This window comes from Octopus bimaculoides, chromosome 1 (genome assembly GCF_001194135.2).
Source record: "Octopus bimaculoides isolate UCB-OBI-ISO-001 chromosome 1, ASM119413v2, whole genome shotgun sequence".
Classification (NCBI taxonomy): domain Eukaryota; kingdom Metazoa; phylum Mollusca; class Cephalopoda; order Octopoda; family Octopodidae; genus Octopus; species Octopus bimaculoides.
The window spans coordinates 59,118,061-59,128,406 of record NC_068981.1 but is presented as its reverse complement, the minus strand read 5'-3'; the positions used below and the strand labels follow the sequence as shown (position 1 = coordinate 59,128,406).

The window sequence follows — 10,346 nt, the reverse complement described above, 5'->3', positions numbered from 1 at the left end:
ATATGTGTATGTGTGCGTATGAGCATGTCTTTGTGTGGGATTGTGTGCGTATGCGTTTGTGTGTATAGTTTTCATAGGTTCGACTCAACCAAACATTGGGAGTAAAACTAGGTGGCGAGAAACCTTTCAGAAAGCCGTCCGGCGGATTCTACCTGTAATTAAAAGAACCAGTTTTATTTCACTGCAACAAACTGATTCTGCTTGAAAATTACGTTAAAGATACAAGTGTATTTTAGTTGATTAAACAATGGGACGTTGAAATACGCACACACACTTACACACACACATACATGAAGGTGCTTGGTTGAAAATGCACTGAGAAAAATTTTTTATTTAAAGATTTAACCGGTTTCACAATCAATTATTGTTTGGTATTGTCACTAGACATGATCACTCAACCGTGTCAGCCTTAACTTACGACGCCAAACATTGTCACTGGTCATTAAACACATGGACGTAGCGGGCAACATTCAAAAATTTCTAAGAGCAGTCACGTGACTATCCTCAACCAATCAAGTCCTATCCAAGACATATACTAATTTGAGCCATGCACTCCCGATAAAAATAGGACAAGCTTCAAACACTAGTCAGAAGCAAGACAATTTCGGCATAACCCATGTCTTTATCTCAACTTTGGAAAATCAGTGTAAACTGTGAAACTGCTTAAATCTTTAAATATAATTTTTAAAATTTCAACTTCAGATTTTTCTATATGTTTGTGCGTGTGTGATGATTGATGTACGATTTCTTTTGTATGAGTTGTAGCTCCAAGTAGATTAACATTAGCTAGTCAGCTTCCAGTATAGCGGGTAGTCTACCACTGTACTTAGCATTGTTACTAGTTATCATATACAGAAAATATGTATTTGAAAAAGGAAAATAAACACAAGTATAAATTAGATCTTTGTAACAGAATGCAATAAAGTATTCTCCTGATGAACCTTTGAGATTAGGCATCCAAATTCATTTATTACATCTAGTGCTGAGTTCCGAATAAGTGCAGTGGGGAAACATTCGTAGGAATTATTAATTTAGAGTGTGGATAGATAGATAGATAGATAGATAGATAGATAGATAGATAGATAGATAGATAGATAGACAGACAGGCAGGCAGACAGACAGACAGGCAGACAGACAGACAGACAGATAGATAGATAGATAGATAGATAGATAGATAGATAGATAGATAGATAGGTAAATATGTGGGTATATTTTCGAAATTTTACCAGGAATAGGTTGATAGTGAGGTCGAAGTTTCGACTTCTTTGCTTCCGTTAGGTTGTTTGACAAAGGCGACTAAGAAGAAACTTCGAAATCCCGGTGCACATATACTTGTATGTTTACTGGTGTGTGTGCGTGTGTGTGTGTGTATGTGTGTGTGTGTGTGTGTGTGTGTGTGTGTGTGTGTGTGTGTGTGTGTGTGTGTGTGTGTGTGTGTGTGTGTGTGTGTGTGTGTGTGTGTGAGAGAGAGAGAGAGAGTTAATTTATACTACGTCTATCTCGTCCAACATATCTTGCCAGGCATGGCAATACCAATGGGTCGAAACGACTTTAACATGATCACAGAATCAAATAAAAGCATGCAAATTCTTTTGATTAAAGAAGGAAGTTATGTTTTTATGTATTATTGCTCAGTCCCAGATTGTCCCTAGCAGAGAAAATCATTGATCAAAATGCATTTCTACTGTGAACATCTCGTTTTTCTTTCAAATATAGCATGTCTAGCACTACATTGTTCAACGCGTTCCAAGTATTTAAGACGGTAAAGTGCTTAATTTAGGATGATTTGGCTGCTATTTCTAGTAGATCGAGCGATCACATACAGGCTTGCTTGTTGACTGTAGTTATAACGTGGTAAACTGAGTTGTTGAGAGTTAATTGTCTTTGCCAAAGTCATAGCACAGTGTCGGTAACAAAATACGAACCATTATTTGGTCGATACTTTAAGGACTCGACCAACGATAACTGAACTCTAAAACATCATTTGAGTTGCGTATTTATTGCATAGATAACGATTTAGCTCACCATCTCTTTTACAGTCATATCTTATCCTTTATTTTTTTTCCCAGATTTATTAATCTGAACACTGTTTCGCAAACTTCAGATATTTAACACCTAGTTAAATATAAATCGATAAGTTATAAAGTGTTCACCGCTTTACAACAATTCATACAAGATCAGCTGGGAACGTTACCTGCTACAGCCTGCCGTCTTTTCCAGGGAGGATTTTATCTTTCATCGGCTGAACATTATAAAAACTAAAACTAAGCATTGGCTCTCAAAAATCACTTGGAGCGTGTGAGATATTTATATTACTCAAAGAAATCAATATTTTAGTATATGAATTATGCTGTTCGTATTTTGTAATAAAAACAATATTTTGCAACTCCATGTTCGTAGCTAACCGAGTCGAGAATGTATTATCCTTGTAGTGGAATGTATAAGATGCTCGGTATTCTGATAACGGTGCTGCAAAGACTTGTCTATCCAGCTGTGAATAAATAGAATTGATGAAGGCGTTGTACATTCTTCCCTGTTGTCAGCAAAGTGGATAACTAACGAACTTTACATTATCTCGCCGTACGAGATAGGTTTTTCCATTGGCAAATTCTCTCATTAACACCGATAGTTAGAAAAAAAAGAGAGAGAGAGAGAGAGAGAAAGACAATGAAAGAGCGACAAAGAATGAAAAATCTTAACTGACTGACACCTTGTAAATGAGATAAACTCAAAATAGATACACCATCTGGTAACTATAATAAATATAAGGCTAATCGTTAGACCTAACCTACTGTGTTGTGATTATGTTGATGTCTCTCATAAATACTTCGTATCACAAGAGCAACAGCGACTTCTTTCTATTCACGTAGTGTATCAACAACGAATATAGTAAAGTCTCTTCCCCTTAAATCAATACTTATAAGAAGAAATGATTTCAAGACTACAACATTATTACACCTCAAAAGTTTTACAGCAGTATCGCTGCTTACACAGCTGATTGTTTGTTTCTACTCTGCATCATTTGTTTTCAACAATGTGAACTGAACTATTTAAGAGGTATTTGGACCATAGACACATTTCAGGATGAAATTATATCTTTGATTAGCTTCACAATGTAAATTCTAAGTATTATTTTCAGGAGCCAAAGAGAGGGAGGTTTTTTTAAGGCGGTCACCTGACCTACAAGAAGTATGAGCCAATTGTCTCTCAAATCACATCCTCTGACACATTTGGTAAAATAGTGCAAATCATACTATGTCTGAAAAGCTGTGTCTGGTCACAGCTTGAATGCTTTTGATCATAGGTCAGCTTGATCAGAACCGACAAGATAATATAACGGTCCTATAAAATTTTTAACGAGTGGTATATTTGATTGACTCGATCTCAGTATAAAATCGTGATATCTATTTTACCGATACTGAAGAATTGAAAGGAACATTTAATCCTGGTAAGGATATGTTATCTATTCCAGTAATCTACAAGTTCTACCAGTTCACCGTTTTTTCGTAATTATAGGAAATTAGATAGATGAGAATAAGCTTACAGGAACTTCTAAGTTACTTAGTGAGCAATAAAACATTTAAAATCGATTTCAGATTAAATTTATCGGATAGTATTTTATAGTGTATGTTTACTTCTGTTTTATTGTTGTGTTTGGTTTTCATTTCTAATGGCTGTTTAGTTAAGTTTTTAAACTAATAATCAAAAATATTCGAAAATACATAAAAGTATAAGGAACGAACAGAAGAAAAGTCACTAAAAGGTAACAAATGAACATTTATATGGTCCCACGGTCAGATAGAAATAGTAGTCAAATTTCTCCTAAATACACCCTTATTTCCTTTTTAAAAAAATAGTCAAATTGTATAATGTAATTCTCGAAACTATGTGTCTAAAAAATGCAAAGTAATTACTGAATGTCTTTGACGGTAGTTCCGCTCGGTCAAATAATTCTCAAAATTTGGGGGTTTCTCCAATATTTTAGATACATCTAGTTTTTATAGACTCTTGTAGATTTCATCTCCAATATGTTTCGACGCGAATTTCTTGCAGGTACATTAATAGACACCAACTGTTTACAAGGCATCCCGAGATAATTTCAACTGCATGTATTATATTTTTGTGGTCTATATGTATTATACAAAAATCACTCTCAAATAAAACACTGTCATCTCAGAAATGTAAAGAAGTATTGAATAAAATCATCCGAGATACATTCAAGTGGAGCAGATGTGAATGCAACGAATTTTATCCAAAGTATGTTCGATTGGATTTTATTGCGTTAAACAACAACAACATTTATAACTATGTAAATTGACAAAGTTGAGTATTAATTGTGTTCATCGTGATGAACTTTATCAGTTCAACAAACTATGATTTTTGCCGATACCAGATTCTGTGTAATATTCTTTCTAATGATGGCACAAAGTTAGCAATTTTAGGGGAAGTCCATTGTATTGATCTTATTAGTTGGATGATAAGCATTTAACGACTCCGGAAGGATGAAAGGCTAAGTTGACCTCGGTGGAATTGAAACTCAGAACTTAAATAGACGGAAAAAAACATCGTTGAACATTTTCCCTTGTAAACTATTCTACCAGCTCACCACCTAAGATTCTGCCTAACAGTAAAATATATAAGATGTGAATGAAAGAGTATCCACTTCCTGATTTTAGACTTGTTCTTTTATATTATGATTTCTAATACTGCTGGAGTTGATTTTGCTGTTCGTCTATCTCGGATTGTTATTAATATTTATCAATTATATATTGTCTTCGGTTCCATAATGCTTCTATGAACTTTTATTCACATTGTAAATCAGAAAATTAACATCTGGGTCATGAAACTTTAGTGATTAGAAAAGATCATTTAACTGTGTGTCTAATTTACAATATAGCTGGATACCTTATATAGAAGTTGAACTATTGTCATATTATCGATCTTTTACCTATTATTTTGCTGAGAGGTTAAAGAAACAGGAAATTTAATATGCATGAAAAATTTCGTTTTAGAGGTGAACTAACACGTATTGCAATACCTTGGGTTCTTTTATATTCTCAGTTCAAATTCTGCTGAGATCGTATTTTCTGGAGTAGATTTAATCTACAGCTTCCATTCGAAAAATTGTGGCCGTCTACCTAAACTAGAAATATACCATGCACTTTGTCCTCTATCAGCAGATATATATTTTTTGTTCTTTACCTAATTATCAACAATTTATACATCTACATCAATCCTCGAATACCTACGAGTGGAGAGAGCTAATACATCTCTATTTTTATCTATTTCAATTTCTTGCTTTAATCTTGTATATTTATTATTTACAGGAAACTTGGTTTAAACTATGTTTAGATATGATCAGAACAGCTTATTTATTTATTATTCCTTGGAGTTCGAAGTTGTTCGAGAAGCATATTTTTAAAGTTTATTTTTAATAATGCCGCAAACACTAATTGCTTTAATTTTATTACGTTCACAAGGTTTTAATTTCAGTGAGGTTGTTACACTGTTCTTTACTTGAATACTCTTTTTTACTACCGTGTTATATCATTCAACGTGTCACTACATTAACATTTCTTTGATCTTACATTTTCCAAGATTTCTTGCGAATGATAATATGGGTTGTTTTTTTCCTTTGAGTAATTTAGTCTGATTAGGAAGTTTCAACCCTACTTGACGAACAAAAACAAAATCAATTATGCAGTGTTCCGTTATTTACACACAGGCTTTCTAACTGACAACATTAAGAATGCTGAGTTTAATTCTATCATGAAGCGGATTAGATAGGATAATTTGTAGCTTATATAACAAAACGACAATTCTCTCTCTCTCTCTCTCTCTCTCTCTCTCTCTCTCTCTCTCTCTCTCTCTCTCTCTCTCTCTCTCTCTCTCTCTCTCTTTCTCTCTGATTTCTGACATAGAATATCACCACTTTCTTCGGATTCTAGATATCTACCAGTTTGACATTCCTTTGATATAACGTCTTCGGTAATACTTTTTATGACTCTACTGGCCAGGCATAAATTCATCAACAGCCACTTGGTACGTACCATTGATTCTGCATCCAGTTAGCCAGCGAGCTATTTGCTCTGTTACTATTTGTTTGATATCTGTGTCTTATATTTATGGAATTATGTATTAGATATCTGCGGGCAAAACTGTGAAGCCAGTATATTTTAGAGAAGTGGGAATATGAAGCTACCTTCTCCGGGAACGTGAGCAATGTTTAGTGAAGTCAAACTGAGAATCTAAACTGTATCAAGGTATTTTTCTCTGAGGTGTTCACCATTATTGACTTTATACAAATTATTCGCATGGGAAATGATTTAGTAATAACGCTAAATCACTTCCAATCCGGTTTTTTTGTTTTTATTTTTGTTACTGCTTTCTCAGTCTGGCTATATTATGTGTTTTCCTGTTTTCATTAATTGATTTCAAAGCCGGATTCGTCCTATATTACGTGAATTGTTATATGAATAAAGCTATTTCTACTGATTATATTTATTTTATTTTATCATTTTGCACAATCACTTCCTATGCATTCCTGCCTTATTCCATTAATAGTCCTATTCTGAATGTCTAATAATATCTAACACATTTGAGCTCTATCTTGAATTATTAGCAATTTAATTTTGTATGCATTATTTTAGCCATTTTCTATTTGAAAATGCGTTGGTGGCGTTAAAATATAGGGACCCATACTATGAGCATTGCATGAGTTCAAATTCAAACTGTCAAAAAACAACAAATACCGGTAATATAAACAAATGAATAACGCAAAATGTCTTGTCAAAATAAAAAAAATTCCTCTTCTAAAAGTACAGGATTAAATGCATTGCTTGATTTTTTCATGCCTCCACGTTCTAACTTTATATATCACAGTATGTGAATTATTCAACAATTTAGTTCTACAGTTGATTTCTATGTTGTTGTTTTTTTTTTTTCGTGTTTACATGATGTAGTTTTCAGATATTGGCCAGTCAGCTCATGAGGCAGGGTCATATTTCCTATTAGTCTTTTCAATGCGACTTTTAACCGTATCCACCTACATTCACTACTACATAGTGGCTGGAAAAGGTACCGTATATTATAGAAATATTGCCTACGAGATATCGGTTTCTGAATCAGGAAAGTACTCATTTCTCTTCTACTTAACCTCAAAGGATCCAACGTAAAACATCAACTTTGTCAGACATTGAGATATTTTTGCACACTCGTACTCAAACGTACACAAAATTGCACTTTATACTTGTGGCACCGCTGGTGACATACATACATACATACATACATACATACATACATACATACATACATACATACATACATAATTCCTTTACATGTCCCAGTCATTTCACTGTGGCCAAGCTCGGGCGCTACCTAGAAGAGTTTAGTCGATCATATGAACGCCAATGCTAGGTATAACGTAAACAATACTATAATTTTAGACCAAGGCAAGTATGAAAAGATACAGTGAAATACACAAACACCGAAAATACACAAAGACCATGGAATTGACTTCAAAATTAACCACTTTAAAATATTAACTGAAAACATATGCCCAGTAAAGATGGTTTATTTATATACGGAATAGATAACCGTTGAACGTTAGATGAATGTCAACAGAAAGCGTTTCTTCTTTTAAGTGTTCCACGGCATCACACAACGCTAAACAACTGTTCAACTAGCAGTCATTTTAAAATATTTCATCAAAACTTTTCATTTATGCCGACAAAAAGACATTAGCTCAGAACGAGTATTTAAGGTTGAAGCACTTAACTCAACTTTTCAGAAATATATAGATTACAGTCATTACTACACTGAGTATAATGTTTGCCTTCTTTTAATACATTTTAATTTATAATGAATTCTCTGATATTGTTATGCTTTACAATTGTTACATCAAAAGAGCTTTCAAGATTTTTATATGTATAATTATGCTGCTTATATCTTAATTTGAAAGTGCTTCCAATCTACGTAAGATATTTAGAAACTTAATCATTAGTTGTGAATATTTTGCGTAGTAAGCAATCCATTTTGAAAGACAAATTATTTTAGAAATTTTACAATATTAGAAAATGTACACAGATGCGGACTATTAAAAGTGGTTAGTGGTCTAAGTTTCTTGCTATTAATATTCGCTACTTCTGCTGCAAAAATTTGTTTACAAATAAATCTTAATGTAATTCTATTCAAGCCACAAAATTTTTAATTTGCTATTTTCCCATGTAAGAGAATAAATATTACTGTTCATGTAATTAATCTTACCGGGAAAAAGCACTAAGTTTTAACACTGCTTTGTTAAGATGAAATAGTGGATTAATGTATGTTAGTATTTCGTTACCAAATTATTTTCTAATAGCAGTTAGATGATTAAAAGTTAAATTTATGCACTGTAATTAAATATTTATGTATATAAATTTAGTTTCCAATCGTCCACCTGCTAGTATGAATTGTATAAATGAACACATTTAGAATATATTCATTTAGTCTTTCTCTCTCTCTCTCGCTCTCTCTCCCCCTCTCTCTATTTATCTCTCTCTCTCTCTCTCTCATTATATATCTATTTATCTATCTATCTTTTTCTCACGCAGTCTCTGCTAACAAGCACCAAAGCTATCACAGGACTCTCCTTGCGGAAGTAGTCGAAGACAGATAGATTAATTTTGCCTGATCGCAGGCTCATCGGGCATGTATCAATGATTTCTGTTCCCATCATACTTTCTAACATTAACCTTTGTTTTTCGTCTGACACAAATTCCCTTTCACTTTCTTTTTATCGAAACGAACTTTATCATACATTGAGAAAATTATTCACCTTTGCTTTAATTTCAAAATGTTTCTTTGTTGCAAATTATTATTATTATTATTATTATTATTATTATTATTATTATTATTATTATTATCATCATCATCATCATCATCATCATCATCATCATCATCATCATCATCATCATCATTATTATTACCTTATACCAATACAGGGCGATTCTTTTATTCCGTTTTATTCAAATTTATTTAACTCCGTTTTTAATATCGATATTGTTTTTCGCCAACAATAAATCGTATTATCAAACGGAATCCATTTATTTTGAAATGTCAAAAGCTCTATCCAATCACCTTTAAATGTTTACTCGATAACTTACCAAATCATTATCAGAGCACCATTTATAAACATTCATAAACCATTATATTGATCCAAAAATATAATTTAACTTATTTCTAATATTCGAGTTCTATTTCCTACAAACAGTTTGCATCTGTATTCACACATGACTATATATATATCTATATCGATATGTGCATACACATACAAATATATGTGTCCGTGTGTGTGTGTATCTTTATTGTGTATATTTATTTGTTTGTTTATTCATATATGTGAAGAGGTATAGATCTATATATGTCCATGTGTATGCGTATATATGACTGTGTATATATCTGAATATATATATGTATCTTGGTATAAAGGGGGTATATATGTAAGTATAGGTGTATGTGTGTGTATATATTTATGTAAGTATATATGGGTAGCTGTGTGGGTGTATTGGTGTCTATGTGTATGTATGTGTATGTATGTAAGACTGTGTATGTGTATAGGTGTGGATGTATATGTATGTATGTAAATACATATATATATATATATATATATATATATATATATATATATATATATATATATATATATATATGCATACTAATATATATATTCATATTAATGCGCCCACATAGCTGCACATATTGTGATATATATATATAGATATAGTGTGTTTATTTTGTTTAATTTGTTGTTTGGCGCGATGATTGATTTGGGACATTTCGTTTATATTGGTATTACTTTCGTTTTGATGTATGAGTAGAGTTTATTTTTCTGTGTCCGTATAGAGTTAGTTTCGTTTTTTGTTTTGTTTATATGCATCGGTATGTATATGTATGTGAGTGAATGAATAATGTGGTATATATAAAGATATAGCGCGTTTAACTTGTTTAATTTGTTATTTTGGCCCCTTTTTCGTATTTGGGACATTTCCTTTGTACTTCTATTACCTTATTTTTGTTGTTTGTATGTATTGAAATTGTTTTTCGCTGTCCGTATCGAGTTGGTTTCGGTTTTCGTTTTGTTTCTAAAAATGGCAAAACAGTTATCTCCTCTGTTTTTACTTTAAACTATAACTTCAATAAATTTTAAGTTAGATTTATATTATAAATTCTTTTCTTTAGATTTGAATTAAATATATAAACTAATGTTTTACCATAAATATATATACAAGTGTGTATGGAATTGTATATGTATGCATATTGTAAAGATATATATATATATATATATATATATATATATATATATATAT

At 32.1% G+C, this 10,346-nt stretch overlaps 1 protein-coding gene across 3 annotated transcripts in view; it reads left to right on the top strand.

Annotated features, from left to right (window-relative positions):
- LOC106877850 (FMRFamide receptor) overlaps nt 1-10,346 on the top strand; it is a 174,252-nt gene that overhangs the window by 25,510 nt on the left and 138,396 nt on the right. Inside the window, exon 2 of one of the 3 annotated variants that reach the window (XM_014926883.2) lies at nt 8,592-8,690. The exons of the other annotated variants lie outside the window; for them this stretch is intronic. The gene's annotated coding sequence lies outside the window, so the exon portion shown is untranslated. The remainder of the gene's footprint in view (nt 1-8,591; nt 8,691-10,346) is intronic. 3 annotated transcript variants of the gene reach the window in all.